This window comes from Folsomia candida, unplaced genomic scaffold (genome assembly GCF_002217175.1).
Source record: "Folsomia candida strain VU population unplaced genomic scaffold, ASM221717v1 Fcan01_Sc011, whole genome shotgun sequence".
Classification (NCBI taxonomy): domain Eukaryota; kingdom Metazoa; phylum Arthropoda; class Collembola; order Entomobryomorpha; family Isotomidae; genus Folsomia; species Folsomia candida.
Genome location: NW_019091203.1, coordinates 3,690,972 through 3,710,767, shown reverse-complemented (window position 1 = coordinate 3,710,767; position 19,796 = coordinate 3,690,972).

The following is a 19,796-nucleotide window of genomic DNA, read 5'->3' as shown; positions in this document are numbered from 1 at the left end:
AATTTTCAGAGTGATTCTGCACCACTCGTCCTGAACACTTTTCCAAAGTGCATCAAAACGCACGCGTTTTCCTTTCAAGAAGGCTCTGTTTTAAGTACTCGAATCCAAAAAAAACATCGGATTGATATCAGAGGAACTAACGAGAGTTTCTATAGTAGGAATAATTGTTATACCCAAACTTTTTTTAAAATCCTTCGTGTAGGCTGATATTTTGTGAGAAATAAGTTGGGATGAGAGCATGATCTCGGGATTTCCTACGAGTCACTTGCTGTAGGTCATTGTGAATGACTCTAGAAATGTTCTCCTACTAACGTTCAACATTTTCGCCATGCAACTTTTAGTTGGTGGATTTACCGTTTTGGCGAAAAATTGATTTTCCGGATAAACTTTTTGGTTCAAGCGGATCTTGGGTATCCTTTCCGTGGGGGTGGAGCTCTAACCGCTTTTTCCCTCCGCTTGATTCCAACGTTTTTAAGTACATTAGAAACGTACTTTCGATCGACGATAAATCCATTTGCAGCAAATTTTCTAACAATCGCTCTCTGGCTCAGTATGTCTTTGGAAAACACTTTTATGCGTGCCTCGCACTCTGGGGGGTGCTGCAGGGGCATTTTTAACCGTAGGGAAAATCTGAATAGTGCTAAATTTTCGTTAGCTATCTGGGTATGACATATGCAAATTTTGAAAATGCCGCGACTGTGCATCACACGCCACCCCTAAAATTCAAGTGGCTCCTTCTTCTGTCCCACCCCTGTAGAAAATCACGTGATTACCTGGCAACCCAGTTTCACCCCTTTCCCCTGGTATTCCCGGATCACCTGGAGACCCTAACTAGCAAAAATGTAAGGTTAGGAGTTCTTTTATGACGGTGCTATTATTCAGATTTACCTTGTTGTCCTGGAACCCCATTTACGCCAGGAATTCCTACATGATTTACATATAGATCAGATCGAAGAGAAATTTTTAGTTGAAGTTTATGTAACTCTCACCCGGATGTCCTTTCTCTCCCGTGGGACAGATCGGGCACATAATCTACTCATTATATTTATATTAACACAGCATTTGTGGGTATGAAGTTTGTGAAATTGTTTGGATTCATTCTTACCGCTTCCTTTTTCCGATTTGCTGCCGTTTCCGCTAATTATATATAATCCTTGATTTAATTTGAGACTACCAAAAAAATTAGCAAGTATAAAAATATACGTTTGAGCTCGATCACTGCAAGTGCGAGTTGGTCTAACAAGGGACACTCACGACCTGTCGTTTGAGTCCAGGGTACCCACTGTGTTTTTTAGAATCTACTAGGACCCCAGATGAAGGATTCATTCATATTTCCCCGTAAAACTCATAATTGGAGCCGTGCCGTGGCGCCAAATTCGCGAAATTCGAATGTTTTATTTTTGAAACCGCCATAACTTTTGAAATCCTGGACGGATTTTCAAAATTTTTGAAACAAATCATGACAAGGAGTTCAACTTTCTTATCCCATGAAATTTTTTCCAAAATTATCGCTTTTAACTTTTCGCAAAATTTCGTAATTTCTTAGAAATGGGGGTTCGTCGAAAAAATGGTAAAAAATGTTTCAAAAATTAGAAATTTTTGATTTTTATTTTTTTCTGGAAAATTTCAACTTTTGTGATCATTTTAAGCATACAATTTTGGAAATCCGACATAAACTGCAAAAGTTATGGGGGTTTGAAATTGGTCGAAAATGCAAATTTTTAAGTTTGGCGCCACGGCACGACGCCAAATATGAGTTTAACACGGAAATATGAATGAATCCTTCATCTGGGGTCCTAGTAGATTCTAAAAAACATAGTGGGTACTCTGGACTCAAACGACAGGTCGTGAGTGTCCCTTGTAAGCGTTCCTCCATCGCTAGGGAGGAACGAGTTTAGCAGGAACGATTATTATGATTATTTTCCGGTTTAGCTGAAGAAGCCGAGATTCCCAGAGTATGATGGTGTATTATGGCTACCACAAAAAATAGGACGCGTAACGATATCATGATCACACTTATTGATCGATAACCTATAAATAGATACAGGTTTTGGTGGTGCTAATATTTTGCTTAGTTTTTTCATAGAAATTTAGCTTGCTAAAGATGCGACTATTAGAAATTTTCTCGTGTTATGTATAATCTTAGCCTTAGCTAATTTTCCTAAACAAAATGTATATATGTTTACATGTGTATGTAATTTGCCTCAAACATCGGATTATATTTAAGCAAAATGAATTTTGAAAAATTAATTGTGTTGTGCACCCGTTTTTAATAACCAGTGGAAGGAAATGACCTTATACATTTCTGTTTAATCAGAACTGACTTACAATTTTAAGGAAACAGCCCCATTCTCATGTTGACTGGAATTCATAGGTTCCGATTAATTGACTCGACTCTAAACTAAAATCTACAATGTGTGTCGTCCGATTAATTAAATAAACTCCGTTCACGCTGGGTGATGACGGAATTTCTGCCGCCAAAATCACGTACCAATTTACTTAACATTGGAGCCAGGCTGAAGTTCAACTTGAATACGCAATGTGAAACGGAGTTTAACAATTACCTCAGTTTATACAAAGAGCGGAAGGAAATGACCTAATACATAAATATTCTGTTTAAACAGTCCTGATATGCACGATTTCAGCGAAACTACAACCCAACCCTCGAGGTACCTTTGTGAGTCTAACTTCCTGTCTTAAAGATTGAGACATTAAAACACAGTTAATTTGTACAATAGGAGGACAATTCTTCACTACCCAATTTTCGCCATTTGACCGTTCACGTGATGGGGCACGCCGAATCCCGTAAATATTAAAGAATATACATTCTCATACATGATAGTGCCCCATTTACACTCGCTTGTTCCCAATCAGGTAGTGGAGTACGCCAAAATTGAGTAATAAAGAATGGGCTGCCAATTGTACAAATTAGTTATGTTTTAGAATCTTTATATTCAAAATAGAATGTGAAGTTGAAGTTGAGTTGTTGTTTCGTTGAAATTGTGTATGTCTACCAGTAGTCAGTAATGATTAAACAAAGCAAATATGTATAAGGTCATTTCCTTCCACTCACTACAAAAAACTTGTACAACGCAAAATTCATTTTGCTTAAATACGACCAAATCTTTGAGAAACTTTTCACATTTTCATACATTTAATTTATAAAAAATAGCTAACGCAAAAATTATATATTGGCAACGGAGAAAATTTCTAATATTCCCATCTATCTATCAGGTTAAGTTTCCTTGAAAAAGTTTGCAAAATATTAGCACCAGCAAATCCTGTATCATTAGCTCATTGATTATCATGGCATCGTTATGCCGCAAGTATTTGTGGTAGCCATAATCCAACATCATACTCTGGGAATCTCGGCTTGTTCAGCTAAAAAGGAAAATAATCACCCCGTCCAACCTGAAGATAAGATGAGCAAGCATGCCGAGGACGAGTCCATTAATCAGGACCAAAGTCCACGTGCAGAATTAAAACACGTGCCTGCTAATGTTTCTTCGCTAGCGATTGAGGAACGCTTAGACCAACTCGCACTTGCAGTAATCGAGCTCAAACGTACATTCTTACAAATACTTACTAATTTTTAGTTCTAAATTAATTTTTGATGGTTATATAGGATTTATAGAAACGGCAGCAAATTCGAAGAAGGAGGAGGTAAGAACAAATTTCAAAGTTTCAAAATTATTCAACTTTAGACCGACAATTTGTGTGTTAATATCAGTTTATTGGGCAGGTTGTATGCCCCATCGGTCCTACCGGAGAGAAAGGAGACCCAGGTAAGTTTCGGGTGAAAATTTCTGGTTGATGTCTAATAAATATTTAAATCATGCAGGATTTTCTGGCCTGGATGGAATTCCAGGACATCCAGGTAAATGTGAAGATTAAACCGTCATACAGATCCTTCTACTCGACTTTTTACCACTGATTACGCCTTCCAGGGTATGCGGGCACACCTGGTGCGAAGGATGAACGAGGATTCACAGGGAATAATGGTATAAATAAGTACATACATATTCAAATTCAGACCTGTAAGAGAAAGGGAATCTCACATCACCAATTGTGAAACAGAGTTTTTTAGCCGACACATTTAATAAAAGCATGAAAAATCAGCAAAGGGATCCTGCTTAACGTATGTGTCAGCACTCCCATGTTGCTGAAAACATGGGGCTTGTGTGTAGCCCAGATCAGGGGTGGAGTCAAAATTCCCTAAAAGTCGGCCACATGATTTACGCATTCGACCCGTAAAATATTTTGAGTTTAGCAATTATTATTTGAAACTACGTAATATTGATTTAACAGGAATTCAAGGATACCCTGGAATGAAGGGAGACGACGGTCATCAAGGCCAGAAGGGGGAGTCATGCTGAACAAGATAATTTTATTTTTAATTTTTTCTGTGAATGGATAACTCTAACTTTAACTCTAAGGAATAGTAAGAAACTGACAATGGAGGTCTCCCAACGTATGCTCATAGATTTGGATCAAACTGGGGTCAATCGATGACAAATATAATTAGAATGAAATTTGAAAATGGAACTATCTGCCAATGCTTAGGTTTGGCGGGAATATTTGCATCTAACGCGGGAAAAATGTGCAACAAATTTTGAAAATGAAAAATTTGCCAACCTTAGGGGTTCTTTTTCACCTCTGTTTATGCAAATATCTCCGCTAAACTTGAGCATTGGCGGATAGTGCAGTTTGTAAATTTCATACTAATTATATATGTAATCCATTGACACTTATTTGGTCAAAATCTGTGAGCATACGTTGGGAGACCTCCATTGTAAGAATGCTGAAATGTACGTGGGGCTGCATTCGATTTTTTTTGCAATTACATACAATTGCACAACAATAATACTGAAAGATACATATTTAACTATGTCAGGTTTCAAGATGATGCACGCTTTAAAATTGGGTAGCCTTTTAAAATTAAATTCAATCTTAATGGTATGCTACTCGTAAATTTGAGCATATAAATATTTGCATGTTTTTTAAACATGCGAAATTCGAATTATTTTAAAATAAAGTTCGCTAACTAATTTCATTAATTAAAACACTGATTAAAATTTATTTCCGCTTTATAATTTCATTTAATCAATCACATTCCTGACACGCTCACAATGGAAATCTACCATCGTATACAATCATCCGATTTTTATTAAGCTAGGTAGTGTGAATAGATCAGAAATTTAATTAACATGCCATTTGCGAAAGGCACGATCTCCCAATGGACACATTTGGCTGAAGTATTTGCATTCGTGTAGGAAAACACGTGTCAAGAACTTGAAAATTTACTAAATTTACAACCAAATTTGCCACTTGTGTTCACCTCTTTGAGTGCAAATATCTTTACTAATGGTGCGCATTGGGAGATCGTGCATTTTGTAAATTTCATACTCGTTAAATAAGTTATAAGTAATAATTAACCTTTGGTATTAAATATATGGGCAAAGAATACAGAGGTAAATGACATAAGTAACTACGAATAGGAATATACAGTTGGGTAAAAATTGAACAGGTATCTAATAAATAACTAGATAAATATGTAAATATGTAGTAGTATCGATTTTGGTATGTATATTTAGACACTATAAGTTTATACATACATATTTATACTTGGATAATTTTTAAACACAAGACAATAAGTTAAGAACTTTAACTTGTGTACTTTATTGGTCACGCCGCTTTTCTGCGACCTCTAAATGGTGCACAATTTCCCAAAAGCAGGTGGCCGAATGGGCAGACCCGAATAGTGCCAAGGGCACCGTCGCATACACCAGAACGGGCCAGTTAACCATCCCGAACATTCTGGAAGAACCCGAATGCAGCGAGATCGACTTGCACTCCATCGCCCAGGAAATCCAGATGCAAAAATTGATAGCAACCAACCACCTGAAGCAACCCTTCAATCCGGACATCTCGGCATGCTCCAGCCTCTGATAAGCCCGAACGATAAACAAGACCTGGTACGCGAACAGAAACCAGCTCACCGCAGCTAACGAAATATTCCAAAGGGTTTGAAATTCCCGCGGTAAAAAACTTGGTATGTAAACTGGTGTCAAGTTCATCATGCCGGGACACGCGCGCAGCGTAAATATTGCTCCGAGCGGGATCAACGGAAGAATTAAGAGGATTACGTCCAACTGGAATTTGGAAGGTGGACTGGGCAAAGGTTTCAATGCTTTCATACGTCGGCTATACCTGTGCAAAAAATATTTATTCATTCAAAATTCATTCAATATAACGATAGTAAAAATTATTCATTCATTATTCATTTATTCAAAAATGAATAAAATTATTGATTCAGTCTTAACGAATATGAAATGATGAATTTGTTTTAAATATTAATTCATTCAAAAATTTAAAAGGATATTGTTCGCTTATAATTCTTGACCTAAGTCAATAATGAATGAGTATTCACTCCCTACTGAATAAATTAATGTGAACAGATGTGGCTCATACATGTAGCGTTGCATGATTCCCGCCAGCGTTTGGAGAATGATCCGTTGGCCGTTGAACAACCACATGGCCAACGTGTCCTCGCGGTCTGCTAAGGCGTAAAATATTGCCCATGTCCAAGCCGCGGTGTTGAGGATGAGCAAAGTAAATTGGATTCGGTGGAACAGCCAGAGGAGGTTGAGACGGCTTGGGTCACGGGGTGGGATGTCCCCACTTAAAATTACGGCAACTTCCGGAGCTTGCCGAAATTCCGACGTGCTTGAAGAGATGTCGGGTTCAGAATTGATTTCAGGATTTGATTTTTCTTCTACATTATTCAGTAATTAATTAAGTTAATTAATTAGGTCCACTTGTAAATAATAGTGACAATAAAAGCAGCAAATATTCAATAATAACATTGAGCTTTCAAGTCAAATATCATTCAATTTATCATTTTAGGGAACCAATTCTGAGTGGAAAACTTAAACTATTTATTTGTAAAGTTACAGCGTTTTGAAAAATTCTGATTTTGGGTGGAAAATTAAGCTCCCCGCTACAGAAGAAACACGTGCATTATGAAAACTGCAAAAATACGGGCAGCTAATTTTTTGTGCGTAAACGATTTAAAATTATCCCCTGCAAAATCTGAGATAATCACCATACACCTCTGAACTGTGAGTAAATGTTGAGTCAACATTTAAGACTTTAGAGTTCACGTTACTGCAATTTTGCGAAACGTGTTTCCCTACCTGGTTTCAAAGTGCCCCACAACAGGAAGCAGAAGAACGTGGCGAAGGCGAAGAGTTCCGTGGAGAAGGGGATCATTTCCAGCAGGAACATGAGGATGTAGTGGTCATACAAAAGACTTTCTTCGAGGCAGATGGCCCTCTTTCTAAATATTTCGGCCACATAGTCCTCAACTTTAGTTATGTTTGAGGGAATATCCAGTCCATAATGGGGATCCTTAATGGATTTTTCCACAATTTCGATGTATGCGTAGACAACTTCTTCCACGACGTAGCTGTACGCCGCGGAAAAACAGGTGGCGCCCGCGATTGCCCAGGTAAAATAAGATGACGGTCCCCGCAAGGTTATCATTGGCTGAATATATCAGGGGGAAAATTGCCCTTAATTGCAGACACTTTGAGAAACCAGTACAAAAGCAATTCTCGCGGCGTATACTCCGCGAATCTGAACAAATTAGTGTCAAAAGATCACAAATTTAATTAATACGAAATTTAGAGAAATAGCGATACGCCAATTATCAGGCTTGTCGGCAATGTGTGCATAAGAAGAAAATTACGAAATTCGAAAAGTGTAAAAATTTTCCGATATATGATGCGTTTTTTTCTTCCTAGAATGCAACTATTATCGCTAAACGCTAGCCATGGCAGATCGTGTGTTTTGCTACTTGTACCTGAATTAAATTAGTAATAGATTTATACAAAATTGCTTAAAATCCGACAGCGTACGCTGGGAGATCTTCATTGGAAGCGATATTTATACATGGCTTGTTTAAATAAACTAATAAATAAATATTTAAATATTTGATAAGTAGGAAAAATTTGCCATATCGGTAGCAAATTTTTACGGAGCGATAAAATTGTTATACCAAATTTCGTTCCGAGATTGCAGTATCTGACTGACTATGCCAGATTTCTAGCAGTGTATGCAAGCACAATGAGTATAAATTTTGTCTACCTTGAAGGCAACCGAGGTCAGGATACAGATGGCGAGGATTAATTTACAAAAGTCAGAGACAAACACGAACGGGTTGAAACACTCCCATAAGCAGGTCATGAAGTAGAATTCGTTCACAATTCTCCACCCGTGGAAGGATAGGTATCCCACGAAAAACACTGAAAAAGGAAATTCATCCTACGTTAAATAAACCGTTTTACATAACGCATGTAACCAAAGAGTGAAACCAGCGGGTCGTGCGTCAAAATTAATCTCATCATATTGGTTTTGGCGGTCTAAAGATTGCTGTGTAAGGTGTTTTATGGAATATGTGACACACGTGCGTAATTAAATATTAACAATTTTTGACACGTTTTTGCTACGTTGGAGGTGACCATTAAAATTTGGGTTAAATTTCGGCTTAAATCTTAAATTTACATACGTGAAATTTAAGATTTACTGACTTTTTTACCTAGAGGTGTGTTTCATTCTGACGTGTGACGCTGGTTTCTTCTCTACCTACTACTGCCATATATTGAGGCAATTCACGCCCTCCTTCGTAACTACGTAAACAGCGTAAAATCCGTAAACTTACAAACGTTTACAAACTTTTACAAAAATTGCCAAGGAAAACCAGTTTACAAACTTTTGTAAACTTACGCAGCTCACAGGCGTCTTTTAATTTTGTAAAGTATTTTGTAAACTCAATTTGGGGAAGAAAAAAAATTGTTCGATGCAGAAACTTGGCAATATATGTTGCTAGTGACTCCTAATCAAAGAATACGGAGTGAAATTGGAAAATTTTTCAAGCAGAGGTACCCGAGGGGGTGACCCATACCGGACTTTCAAAATCATCCAATCGAGCTGAAATTTCGTATAGAAGCTGCTAAAGGCCCCTAATGGAAGAATATGAAGTGAAATCGGTAAAATTTTCACATCCGGGACCCGTTGGGGTGACCCATACCGATTTTCATAACTTGTCTCAAAAAGCTGAAATTCGGAACGGTGATACTTAATAGCTTCTCATCAAAGAATATGAAGTCAAAAATGAACAAAAAATAACCAGATGGACAATAAGGAAGGGGTACCCATACCGATTTCTAAGAAGTTATATATTCAGCTAAGATTTAGTGAGGAGTCGAAAAATAACTTAGGATTAGAATTTAGGAGGGTTGAAATTTTTATAGGAACAGCCTCCACTGTTCGTGGTATATATTATATCAATAAATGCAGCTCCACAAATTTCTTCCATGAATTTCCGTTTTCTGGAAATGATCAGCATTTTGTTTCAATTATCAGATAAATTTTTACGAAAATAATTGCAAAAGTGAATTCACGGGAAGCCGTTTGTAAACGTTTGTAAGTTTACGGATTTTACGCTGTTTACGTAGTTACCAAGGGTGCGTGAATACCCTCATTATGTCTCACGCATTCCGCTCACAAAAAACATCAGTAGCAGTTACGTTAGCCAGTTGTACTATTTTTTATTGAATTCCCCATGCAATTGTCTGTCAGAAACCATGTTCCGAAATTTTTTGTGATACAATTTGCTAAAATGACAGATCGGACAAATCGACGTGTTGCAATTTTTCAGAAACATTTTGGTAACCATAAAAATCCGGCATTTTTCAATAGCTCATTAAAAATCGGCACTAATCGCAAGATGGTCGACCGTACCATAAAATGATACACTAACATTGGCGGTGTTGATAACCGAAAACCGAGTTGAAGGGAACGGTTAAAAAGGTCACAAAAAATCCCGAAGGCGCGCAAAACCTGAATTCGGCCGAATTCATGCCGCACCCTAAGAAAAATTTCCCTACAAATGAACGGGCTAAGTCAAACTACGTCCCAGTCCCCTAAACTCGACCTTGGACTTATGTCTTTAAGATGTGAAGAGAAACGCTTGCTAACTTTATGCCAAGTAAAAATAGAACTCTCAAAAGCCGAGCACTGCTCATGCGGTACGCGCTTGAAAATTGGAAATAAGTATTTTTAAAAGATAAGTAAACTTTGACAATTGAGGCCATATAAAATAAGCAAAAGCGCTGTGTCCACACCACACCAGTCCATATTATTCGTAAAATTTTTAAAAATAGTAATCGGGCCCACCATCCAGATTCTGTGATTTTTTTATTCGGAGTAGATTGGATTTGATCATAAAAGTGAATTTTCTTCTTCTGGGGGGAAATTTCTTGTCAAAAAATATTTTTTGAAGTCATCGAGTGAATAGGAGAACCACTTGACCACACCCTGTTAAAAAATAGCGACTGGACATTGAAGCAGGGCTCAGGACCTTCTGATAAGGCCAAACTCGTAAAAAGAGGGTAGAATTCCAAAATTTCTGACTCCATTTCGGATCAAGAACAAAATTCACTGTCGCCGAACCTCAAGCTTCTGGAATATGACATGTGGTCCAAACTGAAGCTAGATACATGTGCTAAACCCCACACAAGTTTGAAATCCGAGAAAAAATCTGTCGCTTAGAAATCAGACTAATATTCCTTGAAATGAGTGCGTACCGCAAGTGGGATTTTGATACCTAAACTTTTGGCTCTTGTAGCTTCGAAAGGAGGAAATTTGGAAAAGTGCCCAGTATATTTTGTAGGGAATTTAATGGGCTTTCTTGTGACATCGTTATTTTTTCAAAATTCGATAAACTGAGTCCACTACATTTATTTGTGTAGTGGTCAAAACTTATGGCAGTACTAGGTAGGTTACACGCGTTGTAATGGTTTAAATATTTAGCGTGTGCCTACCTCTCGCCAGATAGTTTGCCGGCTCCACTCCATGCTCGCCAATGTGACGATTGAGTAAACGAACAGCCTCATTTTGTTGAGGATCAACAGCTTCCCGCTTCTTTTTAGAGTATCGTAAACAAAACACTTTAATGGCGGTGGGAACTTCTTTCCAAATTTCTAACTTGCATAATTCCCGGATGAGGAATGCGTCAGCGATCAAGTACAAGATATTTCTGAAAGGCAAGATATTGTATAGTCAGCGCCCGATCTTGCCAAATTTTACCAGGGGCAAGATCAATCTGGCGCCCTAGCAGATTTTATTAAATACATTATGTACGTTTTTGGATATACTTATTCTTATTTTGTCTGCGGAATTACGCATGTCAAATGCGTTTTATTTTGCCAAGCAAATATAGGAGCTTTAAATAGCAAATATTTTCATCTCTAGTAAAAATGTTATATCATTCGTTACCGTGTAGTTTATTCTGCCCGTAAATAACTCCTTCCCTCAAATATGCATATAAACTTTGACCAAAAAGGATGGCCGACTCAAGAATAAGAATTGCAAACATATTCTTGAATACGATGTGAAGTTTAAATTATGGCAAATACTTTTGTCTGTGTGCCCAGAATTCCTCTTGAGATAAAAAATGCATAGTTTTGAACTGATGAAATTTTTTCAAAAGTGTCTAAGTTTGGCCCTATTCCGCTAACATCAATTTGTAGATTTGTAGTATTTTCTACAATTTTTTCAGTCTCGCGATTTAGTTAAAAGACGTCAAGAATATTCCTAACCAAAGCCATTAACAGAAACCAGATCCGAGGAGCATTTGTACGAAAACACCTTTAGCGAATTTTCTCGCTCTTTTAAGATCAACATGTACCTTGTATATCAACAATTCATGCGTTAAATGATCAGATTAAGATAAGAATAAAGGGTGTTGATTTATTTCGCCAACATCCATTTTTCGGCCCGCGCTCGAGAAGAAAATTAGCTGTAGTTATTGATCCCTTTAATATTTCCCTTCAAAATTTTTAGCGTGGTTGGAAGGCAAGTGCCAATCATACGCATCATAGGATTGAGATACAATTCCTAGAAGCGGGAAAAATAAATAATTCCACCAAAATTCCGACTATGCGGAAAAAGTTTGTGGCAATGCGTGAACGATAATTTTGCATAAATGAAAAACGGTCTGAACAACTCAAAATGTCGGGGAAACCAAGTCCAGGATGAAATTGATGAGAAAACTTGAAGCTCTTGTTCAAATGGTGAAGGGGAATGGAACCAGAGAAACCGGACTAAATGAAAATCAAATAGAAATAGTTCATTGCAGTGAAAACTATTGTCGAATCTGCACAATGTTGTCACAAAACTTGCATGCTAACAAAGAAACTCATGCGCCTACCAAAAATATTGATGGCCTAGTTTCATTTGCGCAAACGCTTTGAAAACGTAGGTATTTGACAACGTAAAGAATTTCGTTGTCACATCCTGTGCACAGATGAATACCAAATTGAGTTATATCGAAAATTACTCTGACCAAACAGAATCATTAATGAGGGTCCTCAAATTTCAAGCGGCACAGAGCCTAAAACAAATAGTGCACGGCATGATTAAAGTCAATTGTAGAACGACCACTTACTAAAATATATCTCAAAAAGGCCTTCGTTTTCATTTTTTTTAACAAATATTTTCTTTGCAGGAAGAAATGTTATCGAATTAAATCAACACCCTTTATAAAACAGGGCGAAAATGGAGAATCATTTAGGGAAAATAAATGTGGCAAGTGAGATTGATGCCTGATGTTCAGGTACAAGGACCATTAGATATTTGCCATATTTGAGCTGTAACATTGTTGTAATGTAACAATTGTACTGTTTCTATAATTACTTGGAGACTAGGCTGTTGGTACAAAACCAAAAAACCTTCGGGCGCCTGGCGGCGCCCTCAGAAATTTGGCGCCCTGGGCAATTGCCCCGGTTGCCCCCCCCCAATTTCGGGCCCTATGTATAGTAAAGACATAAATATTTTTTTTTGTATAAATATTTTCTGCTCGACCCTCCTAAAAATTATGCAACCCTTTTAAAAAATCAACCGTTACCAAATGCACGTATGTAACCAAGGGGTGAAAACAGTGTCATACAAATACACGTCAAAATGAATACGCATCGCACTGTTTTTGAAAGTCAAAAATTTGTTAAAATAGGCACGTCTGACATGTCAGACATGCATGTTTTTCGGCATTTGAAGGTGACGATTTGTCTCCAAATTACTTAGGATTAGAGTGTAGGATTACTCATCAATCATGGTCACATATGTAAATATGTATGTATGTATCTCATATTGATTTGCACATATTTACTTATTTCCATATGTACATATATCCATTTGCATATAGGTATGTATGTAATGCCGTGATTCACCCAGTGATGATTAATCCCTGTCAACGTTCATACATATGTACATATGTACATATGTACACTGCTACATAAGTACTATTTAATCCGGTATATTCCCGCAGGTATTGATTTCTCGGTATTAACATTGCTTCTCTGCTTGGTATTACCAGTTAGTAAAAATTTTCTAAAAGGTGTGGTACATAAAACTGATCTATAAATATGCATTGTTACGTAATTCTGAATTGCTTATCAGGCCACTTATCTACATATATATGTACATTCATACATATGCATGAATACGGTATTATTTCCACACACCTTTTTTAAGAATGCACCCTTAAATATTTTTATGTATAATTAATTAATCTTACTCCCAAATCGCCGACACCCAGTTGGCCTTTCTCCTGTCGGGAAATAAAGGCACTGGTAGAACGCAGGAAATCGCAATTATTGCAGTGGCCAGCGTAATGGAGACAATCTTGTGGGAAAAATAAATTTCTGGCGGATTCATGTCGAAATTTCTGACTTCCGCTGTTTTTTTCTTCTATTTCCTGTTCAAAATATTCTTATGTAAATGGTGAGTTATGTATGTATCTTCTCTTCTAATAACACTGACACGATGACTGGAGAGGTTCATGAACAACGATTTTATGGATATGAACGTATCTACGTATAACGTTTGCGTATAACATATGGTTATTTATCTTATCAGGATTTGTCACCAAGTTTACTCACCTGCCTGGATTCGGGCAAATTATACACTCTTAAAAATCTGGAAGAGGGACATAGAAACTCCGTGCTGGTATTGATTTGGTACTAATTTCCTACCGGATTGGTAGTAAATTAGTCCTGAGAGGTAAATTTTTCATTACAATAACATTACTGAACGGTAATTCCCGTTAATATGTACAGTATAGGCGGGAAGTCTTTCCACCCTCATAATTTTTTCACTTAAACCCTTATATTTCTGGACAAGCTTGAGAGAATGAATTGAAATTTTGCACAATTACTTATCATGATGCAAGGTTTTTAAAACCATACTTTGGATAGCGGCGTGGTACAAGCAACGACATGGTGAAATTTTATGCAAAATTCCAACTGGAAAAAAGTCTTTCCACCCTTATTCAAGTTTAATGAAACATTAGTTGAAAATGTTTGTTTGTAATATAGTAGTCAAATCCGTATTTGGAATGTTCCCCTCGATCCTTTTGGAAGCAAGGACACGTCTTCGTGTCGACTTAGCAAATGAGCTAGTGAAATTACGCAGTTCAACATTGATGGCGTCATGCCGCTCTTTCTGGTTTGATGGTTTGTCCTAAGGAATTTAATATTTGATAACCGACAATAAATGTTTATTACCATGTATGTCCGATAATTTCGGACATCAATCCAACAATGCAATCTTCTCTGTCGTCAAACAAGTCTTCAATAATTTTGATGTGTCCTTAAGATCAACGTCCAATTTGAAAATAAAAATATTCCCCTATCGAAATTTTCTCCCGTCATCATCAAAATCGAATCAGATTGTCGTAATAGTAGTTGGAGTTCACGATTCCTTTGATTTTATAAATATATTTGACCCCCTTCCACGACGTACACACCCAAACCTTTCAATTTCCATCTCCGTGCTTAATGGTTGGAATACAGTACTCAGGTTTGTGTGCATTTTCTTGTCGTCACGGGATCTGAGTCATCCAATCTTAACCAAACAGGTCGACATTGATGTCGACACTCCATATTGAGCGTTTCCTGTCTTGAAAGGTCCAAGTTTGATGCTTTTTGGCCAATTAAATGTGATTAGGCATATGGGCCTCGGATAGAAGGTGCTATTTCCGCGCCGCTAGGCATTAAAATCCAGGTTTATCGATTCTATTCATTATTTTCGCACAAAAACTTGAAGATTGTATTCTTCCCTCATTTCCAGTTGGTTTTTAGAGCAGTTACCGAGGGTCTCACTGAATTTTGAAAAGGATGGCGTTATTGATTCATGGGTTCATGATCCTTAGCAGTATGGAAGCTGGCTAGTTCGGGACCATCCCGAATTTTTTGCACTTCTGGGCTGTTCGGGCAAATGAGTACTTCCTCGTGAGCAGTTAATCAGAAATTCTTTGATGTCGAAGCCCATTATCATGAAACGTTACGACATTTTGCCCAAGGGCGGTGCAGTGGCGTTTTTCAGTCATTGTGAACCAATATTGTTAGCAAACAATTAGTTCAACAGTAAAATAAAATAAAATACATAAAATAATCCTTTAAAGCCAACAGATATCAGTTAAGAGCAAACTGGTTTCCAATCTATGACTGTCCTTCTCACCATATAACTCTAGTGATGAGTCGGATCTTCTCATCCAATATAGTATAGTACAGTACAGTACAGAAGTATACAAATGTTATTTTTCAAACAATTTTGAATTCTCAAGTGGGTGCTGAGCGATTTTGGTGGATATTTTTGAAGACGACACCAAAAGTATTAAAAAATTCAAAGGGTGGAAAGACTTTTTTCCAGTTCGAATTTTATATAAAGTTCCACCGTGTCGTTGCCTGTGCCACGCCGTTATCCAAAGTATGGTTCCGAAAACCATTCATCATGATAAGTAATTGTGCAAAATTTCAATTCATTCTCTCAAGCTTCTCCAGAAATATAAGGGTTTAAGTGAAAAAATTATGAGGGTGGAAAGACTTCCCGCCTATACTGTACCAGTGCCAGTAGAGTCACATATGTACTCCGGTCGGTAATGATTTAATACCAGTTTTCTAAGAGTGTATGTACATATATATACACGCTAGGAAAAGTCATTATTTACAGGAGTACGTATTCAAATGCATTTGTTGGAACGGTAATAACGGATATCACTGTCTATTGATGTTTTGGTAATGAAAAATATACCACTAAAAAACTACTACCAATCTGGTAGGAAATTGTTACCAAATCAATCCCAGTGAGAAGTATGTATGAGAGTTTACCAGATTTTTAAGAGTGTAATAGTGAGAATTCTGGTATACTCACATAGATTTGTATGTATGTAAACAGGTATTGAATAGTTGGTGTTAAAATTAAATATTTATGTATACCGGTCTATCAAAATTGATTGCCAATATAATAACACTTTAATACTATTAAATTACGCTTAAATTCAATTATTATATTGTCTATAACTACATACTCAAAACCATTTTTATAGAGTCATACATGAATATAAATACCATTTGGTATTTGATATTTTAAGACAAGGATTTTTAAGGGTGTGTATACATACATAAACAAAATAGCTTATTATGTATGTAAAAGTACAGTGATGAGTTTGTTTTGGGGAAAAGTTATTGCGAAAATGCATCAATTGGAAGATGAGAACTGGTGTGTGAATCTGATGTCAGAGAGAGCATCAGTTACATAATTACTTACATACGTACCATAAAAACTCAAATAGTAGCCGGGGGCTACTAAATATTTACAAATTCGGTGGCTGGGACCCGGCTATTATTTATTTAGGCAAGGTTACTATTTAAAAAATATCCGGCTAGCATTTGAGTACGGCTACTATTTTACTTTTTATGGTAATTACGTACACATGTATGTACTTCAGTATGTACGTATTTAGTTAACATTGGCGGCGGATGCAGGGGCATATGGGAACATTGTCCCCCAGATATCTATTCAGCAAGTGTATATCTTGCCCATCATAATAAGTTTAAATTGAGGAACAAATACTTGATTTCCTGCAGTGCCGGTATATGTACATAAATATGATGAGATGATTTATGTATGAAGCAGTTGATCTTTTAAACAAATTGGTTAAGCTTACATATCTATATGCATATGTACATATTGATATTAAGCTCTTATGTACATATGCATGTATTTATATGGCTACGTGAGCTTAAAAAATAGATTTATTATTCAATGTGGCCATAATCACGCACATTTGTGTGACTATGTATTTGCCCTTTTCGGCTGGCTGGGTTTCCTATGCTTTTTTGCGTCACGTCAGATATATTTAGTCAAAACTGTTGCTTTGTTTCATTCGCGTGCAACCTATTTATCCTCGTGTCTGGATACTTTTCCGGGCTAACCAGGAACAAATCAGGGCCGTAAAGGTGAGGGGCTCGTCACAAGAGGCCGTATCAAGGACATAGTGCCATTATGCTTCTAAACACTTAAATGTATACTCATATAAATATTTTCAAATACTTACTAGCCACCAGGAAATTTATTATGCAATTAATTTCCTTCTATCAATTTGTCGTGTGTACCCGAAAATTAATCCTACTACTTCTTGACAATGTAGGGTCATAAGGAAGTCTATTTATTAAACTCGAAATTGCAGATTATCTGAATTATGTAGTCCGAAGACATCAAAGGAAGGGTTAACTGGAAACATTTATACGCTTGTAATGCTTCACTCAGAAATTCTGGAGATCTTAAACCTACTGGAAATTGGAAAGCAGCTGGTCAACAATTGTGAGATCGATCTTCCGCAAGGAAAAATTTTGTTAATTAAGTTCTAGTTTACAAACCTTCCGTGGCCCATAATATTCTTATGATTAATGCAACCGCAGAATGTGATACTATGTACAAACATAAGGATTGATTCATAAGTTGTGGCAATGTTTTAAAAATGAGTTTATTACAAAACGGGAAGTTGTAGTTTTACCTAATTTTCTAATAATTGTCACAAATGCGATGGTCTACATCACACAAAATCAATTAGGCATCGGCTCATACTTTGAAACCAATTTCGTGTAGGTCTTCCCAGGCATACTCTATCACTATTTTTCCTGACTTTCTCGCCATGCCTTTCAAGATTTGACGCATGACGCGTCGAATTAAAGCAGGGTTTTCGATCCATTGGGTCGTCTTGAATATACTCTTATGCATAAGGCCCAAAATTGTTCAACACCTCTTACTTGGGGGACATTGGGAGAATTTTCCAATTTAGCAACAAAATCGTTCTTTTCCTCCTTGAGGCAGTCGATAACAATTCGACTATAGTGGCAAGTTGCTATATTCGGCAAAAATAAAACTGTATTTTCCTGATGACTATATATGGGATGGATTAATCGGAGTTTGTCCCATTCCAATGAGTAAAGAGATGAGGGAGTGGTGTTATCCGTAATTAAGGGCTCCGAAATTGCTCCATTCTCGTCCAATGCTAAGTAAATCGGTAATTTTTTGTGAATTTTGCTTTGAGAAATACCGTATCTTCATATTTGACATCCCAATGACTTGTAGCAGGAAAAAAATGCTATCTGCAAACTTCCAGTGGCGTTATTTCAATGTACGCTTCGTCACGGCTGGCAAGTATTTTGGATTAAACTTTTTTGCAAATTTAGTTGCATCCCATTTTGGTTCTTAATTTTTCCTCTTTAATATACCTTGAGGCATTAGTGTTTAAATGTTGTAATCCCCTATCATTCTGCTTTAAATCGGCGAAAAGTTGGTTAAGATATCTTTACCCGTTTGGCTGCTAGGTTCTCTAACGTCAATGATGTTCCCTGAAAATTATTGGTACTGCTTTGATGACTTTGGATGTGGCCTGCCACACCAGGTGTTGAATAATTTTTTTGAACTAGGCTGATTTTGTTGCATCATACATTGACATGTAACGGCAATTTGAGCGATTTGGAATATTTTCATTTTTGAGGTGTTCGTGCATCTTTTTCTCGTCCAATTTGGCCGCATTTTTGTAAAAGTGCACCAAGAAATTTGCTTGGACATGTTTTGCTTTCTGTCTGACGATATTCTGGTTTAGTTGCCAACCTTTTCGAACTATAACCCTAACACTACATCGGTTGGACTATCATATGCAACAATTCATTCATAATAATTTGAGTCTGTTAAAGCTAGAGTACACCAAAAAACATTGCCACAACTTATGAATCAATCCTTATTACAAATAATTCGAACTGTTAGGTTTTAGAGTATCTATCAGTTTATTAAATTAACTATGGACCGCTTAATAATTAGATAAATACGACTATTTTAACGAGTACATTTTCAAGTATTTGCATTTCGTGAATTTCAAGCATTCTCTAGTTTACTCTGAACTGGCCTCCACGAGTTTTATCCTCCTGTCCTCCTGGCCGTGTTTTAGGCTAGGAACGGCTCTGCTCGTATACCTCAAAATAAAACACTTGTTTCTCATCCAATTCGCCCATTTGGTGATGGTTTTATCAGTTGCAAAAATGGTTGTCCAGGATATTATCCCTTTCGCGTTCTGTTTCTCCATTTATGTTCATTTTACCTTCACCCTAACAAACTTTAACCATAATCCAACCTGTTTGTTAATGTCTATTTTAAGAAGTGCAAATAACCAATCTGACCTAACCTTTCAGTACGATAACCACCTATCTTTCGCACACCTTAGCGGACTCGTCGTGAAACTTCTACCCACTAACGTCCCGATTAGTACGTTCTTCACCTGGAAGACTAATTGCATCGAAATCGTCGCATTTTACGAATATCGTAATCCCGCCGGATTCTTGAATGATCTTGGAAATTGGGGGTATCGCGGGAATGTCTTAATATAC